The sequence below is a fragment of the Triticum urartu genome, chromosome 3, assembly GCF_003073215.2.
Source record: "Triticum urartu cultivar G1812 chromosome 3, Tu2.1, whole genome shotgun sequence".
NCBI classification, from domain to species: Eukaryota; Viridiplantae; Streptophyta; class Magnoliopsida; order Poales; family Poaceae; genus Triticum; species Triticum urartu.
In genome coordinates, this window is record NC_053024.1 from 13,024,014 (window position 1) to 13,031,398 (window position 7,385).

The window sequence follows — 7,385 nt, forward strand, 5'->3', positions numbered from 1 at the left end:
TATAGAACAAGCATAGTAGCTTATTTAACTTTGTCTAATAAATATCCTATATGGTCAATCTAGGATGAAAGTGTATTTATTAACTTGGATAATCTAGGTTGCAGACTTGCAGTGTATCTTTGGTGTCTCTTTCACTTTTAGTATCTATCACAGTGATATTGGCAGCTCTTCATTGTACTGTCTCTGTACTACTTTTACCTTTTTTCTCCATAATTGAGTAGTTTCATTTTTTTTTTTGCTTCTGACTCTTGCTCTGCTCCACACCACAACTCTTAAATTGGACTTTTCGAACATTTGACAAACATTTGGGAATTCAGTCGTGGTACATTTCCTGGAACTGTGACCTTTATTTCTTAGTGGATTTTAAGTTTCAGTCACCCCTATACCTATTTTAAGAAAGAAAGAAAACATTAGGTTATCAGGAATTTCGCCTCTCCCATCTCATTGCGATTGTGAGCATGCTCTTCACCTCTGCGACATCATTACCAGTATGCTCTTATTGCACTTCAACAAGTTCAAATTTCAGTGCGTACTGGAAATCTCTACTCACTTCTGACTTCTGAGCAATTCATTTTGTCAGAAGATGATAGTACACGGCAGAACACGCCTGCTTCTAGCAAGCTGCTGGATTGTTTCCCTTGGAGGTTAGCTAGCCATAGATACTCGTCGGATGAAAAACTCATACGTACAAACCTAGACGACCATCATGGACACTGGTTCATCCTATTTGGTGATTGTAGGAAAGTGACGATCTTTCAAGCCAACAACCAGGGGCATGAGTTCACGTCTTCAGGTATGTATGCACAAGATCATCTAAAGAAGATGTTTATACATCAATTGGTGTTCACAACTTACATATTGATCGATCTGACTATTGATATAGCACTATGCGCATTGTGTCGCTGCCACCCGATCAAAACCCTTGCTCATTGCACATACTTGATTGGATACTATACAAAGTTCTGATGCCAGAGTATTTGGTGCTGGTACATACAAACATACTTGTACTTCTATATGGTGCTGGTACATACAAATACGTGTACTTCTATATGGTGTTGGTTGATACAAACATATGTGTACTTTCTATAGGTTCCTCAATCATGTGCCTCTTCTAGAGTGTTGGAGCTCCCGTTGCCAAAAAATACAAAATTTTATGAGAAATTAATTAGCAAAGCATGTTTGTTTTAAACATTTCCTTTTTGAATTTTCTGAATATTTTAAAACTTTTTAATTATTTTTATCAATCCCAATATAGTAGTACAGGCAGAGTACAATGAAATTCATTGTACTCTGTCTGTAACCTATTTTTTAAAATAAAAATGATTCTTCTTACTTAATTGATCCATTATTTTGAACTATAGTTTGCAGCTAATCAAAAAAAATTCAACTTCGACACATCGTAAGAATATTATGGATGAGGTGCAAACCGCCGAGGTAAAATCTTGCTCAACATTGCAGAGTTAGGAGTGAAGGTTGCGATTGCTACTGTAGATGGTTTTATTATTTGTTGGAAGTTCCTTGGTCCAATTGTTCTGAGTTCTGACAACTTGTAACGGGATTGTTCTAAGTTCTAAACAGTCGACCTCAAAATCATGTGATAATTTTTTGTATTGATTGCAAAACAAAAAACAAAAAACAAATGCCCATTTGGTCTTCTGGGGCCTGAAGTAGAGCTACCTTTATTCCAATGATGATATTGACCAGCTTTCCTGCCCAGTTTGATATTTGCTCTCTCATCTAGGAGTCGTTAATAAGCTTCAACTAATGAGATGGAATGATATTGCTTTTTTAAGCACTTAACCACAGGAGGAAGAAACTGTTTTGTGAATATCGGCATAGAATAGAAACGAACGAAGTAGCGATACTGGGAGGATGGATAGGCAGGTGCCTCTAACAGGTGCTAGCATATATTCTTTGCATCTCAAGATGATCCGGTACACAAATTTTCTTTCTCTCTGCGGTACGTTGATCTTAATAGATCAGTAACCTGTATGAGAAACAATATGTTTGTCATTTTGATTATCATGATGATCGTCACTTTGTCGTGTACCAGTGTATCTTTTTGACATTTGTTACTTTGTCAGTATTATATATATTCTTAAACTTTATTATTCCTGACTACGATACATATAAATTCACTCAGTACAAAAATAATAGGGTTGAAAATTTTGAGCACGCTGTTACCTGGGTTGATGATTAGCTGAACAACTTTGTTGCCACTGCTTGCAACCGTGCCATTGACCTCCCCCTCGGGGTATCGCCCTTCTCAACTGTAATCTCTGCTTGCCCAAGTTAAGCTCCTCCTTACCAACGGCCCACCTTGATGGTGGCCTTCCATAAAAGCACTAAATACTACCACAAAGCCTGCTCTGTATCCCATTATTTTCTGATTTTCTCCCGTTGCAACGCACGGACAATTTTCCTAGTAATAATAATAAGTGGTGCATGAAAAGATATCTAGTGTGTTGATGTGGAAAGCAACTGGTTGCTTGTTTTCAAATTTATATACCATTAGAAAAAGGAAATGGAACTGGCAGTTGTTGACAATCGAACATGGATGGATGCTAGTTTCAGTGTCGAAACTGGAGATTCGGATTCAGATTCTTTTCACTTTTGGTATTATTACTCTTATTTGCATGAAGATTTAGTTGAAGATAATCGATCTTAATCATGTGAGAATCTTTGATACTAGTTTTGAATCTTCATGATGCATGGTTCAGCTCGGCCATTACAATTTGGAGCACAGGCAGTGTTGAATCGAATCTGTACATGTAGGGTTATATACTACTCCCTCCGTTCTTAAATATTTGTCTTTTTAGAGATTTCAACAAGTGACTATATATGAAGCAAAATAAGTGAATCTACAATTTAAAATATGTGTATATATATCATAGTTCATTTGAAATCTCTAAAAGGACAAACATTTAGGAACGAAGGGAGTACCACCTAATTAAGGTCCAAATTTGTAAGACGTTGTTGCCTACCCAAAACATATTATAATTTGACACAAAGGAAAATACACAAAAGCGTTTCCTGTTTTCTTCTCCAACCCCCGCACTACTTTTATTAATATAGTACTCCTATAAAATCTGCAGCAGTACTAGGCAAGATCGGTTTTTTATTTTCGGCGTTTGGAAGCAAGTTTGTTTGTTAGGAGAGACCAATAGACGAGAGATTTGACATACTGACGTGATCCATTCATATTATATTATTATATAGAAATAAATGGCCTCGTAGCATGGGACCGCTGCATTAATCCTGTTTCACGTATCCTCAGTCCTCACTCCACTCCGCGGAACCAGGGCAGCGAATCACCCTTTAATTGCATGCTACCGGCCGCCTGTTTCTCTTCCGCCTCTTTCATCACCCCTTCCCTCTCTCTTTTTTTTCTTTTTTCTTTGCATCCATTGGATGCCAGTCCATCAAGGGTGTGGGTTGTGCCACCTCATCAATCCGCGGCACCACGGCCTCCTCCTCCTTCTTCTTCTTCTTCTTCTTCTTCTTCTTCTTCTTCTTCTTCTTCTTCTTCTTCTTCTTCTTCTAAGGCCATGACTATATGTACCGAAAACAGTGATTCATCCGCGTGCGGGGTGCGCGTGCGGGGTGCTGAATTGCTTGTAGCACTCCGTTCCTCCTGGTCTGTGTTATAGTGTGAATATGTTTTTTAGTTTGTTCATTTCAACCAAGCACTGGAAAGCTGGCAGGCACAACCTGTCAGCGTGGTATTAGACTCTAAAGCTGCTTAACTTGGCGACGACGCAGGTCATATTCCACTCGGCTTTTGTTGGATATAATGTGAGATTTGTTTTTTTTAGTGGCAAACATTCGGGATAGAACCGACCGAGTATTTTTATTTGTTTGCCTGCTGTTGATAATAGTCAAATGTTAGTATGTGTGTTGATTGGCCTGGTCAAACACGCAATAGATAGATTTCTCTTTGTGTTGATTGGCATGGCTAATAACAAACATCTACAAAAAAAAAATCACGGCCTATTGTTTCGATCTATTTTGTTTACTGTGAATATGTGATGACTGGGCCAACTTGTGAATACGTTTGTGCCAAATCAGATGAATATGTTCACCCCCTTGCCCTATACCTGTTGCCTTTGGTGTTTCTATTCAAAAAAGGCAAAGATGAATATTGTTGCATGTGTATTTGAAGGCTTTCTGCTTGTCACTGATTCTTTAACTTTTGCATGTTTATTTGAAGCTCTGACTTGAAAGTTTTGTTCCTATGGCTGTCAGGTTACATGCCATGGAATGGACAGATGATGGTGAGCGACCACTAGTGGATCCGGTTGAATACGCCTTGCCGGTCAAGAGAGTCCAGATCTTGGAAGTGGACGGTGGCCCTACTGGTTGAAGGCTGGGGGGAATTCCCTTGCCGTATCTCAGCAATCAACAGGCGCAGGCACGCACGATGAACCTAGTTGCCAGTGGATGGACTGAGGGGGCTGTAGAGATCTCAGATTTAAGTGGCTGCGCAGAATGGTGATACACGCCGAAGATTTCAGATTTGGCATTTTTGTGTTTATTTTTTACTTTTCTCTCCCGTTGGGTTGAGTGTCTCTATAGTTTATAAAATTCTGATGGAACGGTGATATATGTTGGCCTTGTTCCAGGGATTGTTGTAAATTTTGGATTGCGTTGTGTGGCAGGGAGGGAGTTAGCGTTTTATTTTCAGTCAATGTCAAGATATTGGATTGGTTGGTTGAATGAATGTGTGTTTTTTTTGTTGTTGGCACAAATGGCAGTAATTCTCCATGAATTGATTTACTTGGTATTTGTATATATAATAATAACTGGTGCATGAATAGATATCTAGTGTGTTGATATGGAAAGCAACTGGTTGCTTGTTTTCAAATTTATATACAGTTACAGAAAGGAAATTGAGCTGGCAGTTGCTGACAATCAAACATGGATGGATGCTAGTTTCAGTGTCGAAACTGGAGATTCGGATTCAGATTCCTTTCACTTTTGGTATTATTAATTACTCTTATTTGCATGAATATTTAGTTGAAGATAATCGATCTTAATCATGTGAGAATCTTTGATGCTAGTTTTTGAATCTTGATGATGGGTCAGCTCGACCATTCCAATTTGGAGCATGGGCAGACAGTGTTGAGTCTGAATCTGTGTATGGTTATATATACTACCACCTAATTAAGGTCCAAATTTATAAGACGTTGTTGCCTACCCAAAACATCTTATAATTTGACACAAAGGAAATACAAAAAGCGATTCATGTTTTCTTCTCCAATCCATGCATTGCTCTTATTAATATAGTACTATAAAATCTGCAGCAAGATCAGTTTTTTTCTTTTCGGCATTTGGAAGCAAGTTTGTTTGTTAGGAGAGACAGGCGAGAGATTTGACTGACTGACGTGATCCATTAATCCTGTTGCACATATTTCCACTCCACTTCATTATAGAAATAAGCGGCCTCGTAGCATGAGACCGGTACATTAATCCTGTTGCACGTATTCCCACTCCACTACTCGAAACCAGGGCGGCAAATCACCCTTTTAATTGCTACCGCCGCCTGTTTCTCTTCGCCCTCTTTCATCACCCCTTCCCTCTTTTTTTTTTTTTGCATCCATTGGCTGCCCATCCATCAAGGGTGTGGGTTGCGCCACCTCATCGATCCGCGGCACCACGGCCTTCTTCTTCTTCTTCTTCTTCTTCTTTTTCTTCTTCTTTTTTAAAGTTGTTTCAGAACATTAAAAAAATTCCTGACATTTAAAAAAGAGGTAATACAATCTATAAAATTGTTCGCACAAGTTAAAAAAAATGTGCGATGAAAACCAAAATCCCTTATTTAACACTGTCTAAATATTGCCCTTCCTACTTGACACTGGAAAACTATTTCCTCCTATCTAACACCGAATATAAATTTCATTATCATTATAACACTACCGTCAATTTTTTCAGCTAACAAAGTTACATGACACATTAAAGTACAATTATTTTGGCAGCGTGTCAGATAGGGAAGAAAGCGTCAAATAGGGAATTAAATATTTTGGTAGTGTCCAATAAGTAATTCTCTCATGAAACAAGCCCCACCCCGCTCCCCCTGTGTTCCTCATTCCACTAGATCTTGGCGGCACCGGAATGGCTGGGCGCCGCTGCTAAAATGCTATAACATCTTTGTGCCAGGAGTTCAATTGCTGGGAAGAACCTGATGTACTAGTGTAGCCACCCTTCCTACATTGTTTGTCAGAGAAGAGGAAAAACAAGCTGCCCGAACGATTTGAAACAAACCCCACCCCACTCCCCCTGTGTTCCTCATTCCTCTAGATCTTGGCGCCACCGGAATGGCTAGCCGCCACTGCTAAAAAGATGGAGTTTCGCCAAGCGCTATGGAGTTGTCCAAATTTGCAATGGGTTTGTTGAGTTACACCGAAGCATTTCTTGGGAGCTTCAGATGGAAGCATTTGTGCACTAGAAGTGTCCTTACCCACCAACCAGCAACTGAAAATACAATTGAGTTTTTTACAGCGTTGCTCACTCTTGTCTTTTTTTTCCTTTTCCCCCTTTTTTAAGGTGTTGGTAATCTTTTTTTTAGGTGATGGTAATCTTTTCTTTTTTCCTGGTCATTGTTCACTCACTGGAAACTGGGAGGAGAAGCAACGGGGCAGGGCCCGACCCAACCCAGTCCAAATGCTACGACCCAACAAAGCACGCAGCAGCTGAACCCCCCGTCTCTCTCACTCGTCTCGTCCAGCAGCTAGCTAGGTCTTGGCGGCGCCGCCATGAGCCACCTCCATCCCGGCGGCCGCCGCAGCGCGCGCCCCCGTTCCCAAATCCACTCGAGCGGTGACGAGAGATCCGAACTGCCCCGCCCACCCACCACGCGCCTCCATCCCCAAATCGACGCCACTGAGGACGGCACCGGAGTGGCCAGCCACCGGCGCAGCAGTAAGCGCCGGAGCGCCCAGATCCAGGCGAGCGAGGGGGGCGACCGAGTGACCCGCGGTAAGCGCCCCCGCCAGCCGGCGCTCGCCAGCCCGCGATTCTCCTGAAGCTAGACTTTGAGAAGGCGTACGACCGCGTGAACTGGGAGTTTCTCCGTTAGGTCCTCCTGGACCGGGGATTCTCGTCGGTTTGGGTTTATCGCATGATGCAGTTGGTCTCGGGGAGCCAAACGGCGATTGCGGTGAACGGAGAAATAGGGAACTTCTTCCGCAACAAGCGTGGGCTGCGTCAGGGGGACCCAGCCTCGCCGTTGCTGTTTAACTTTGTAGCGGACGCCTTGGGCGCCATGCTCGACAGAGCTCGTTTGGCTGGCCACATCAGGGGAGTGGTGGACAACCTGATCCCGGGGGGAGTGTCACACCTGTAATACGCGGATGACACACTCCTCCTCTTCGAGCCCGACACACACA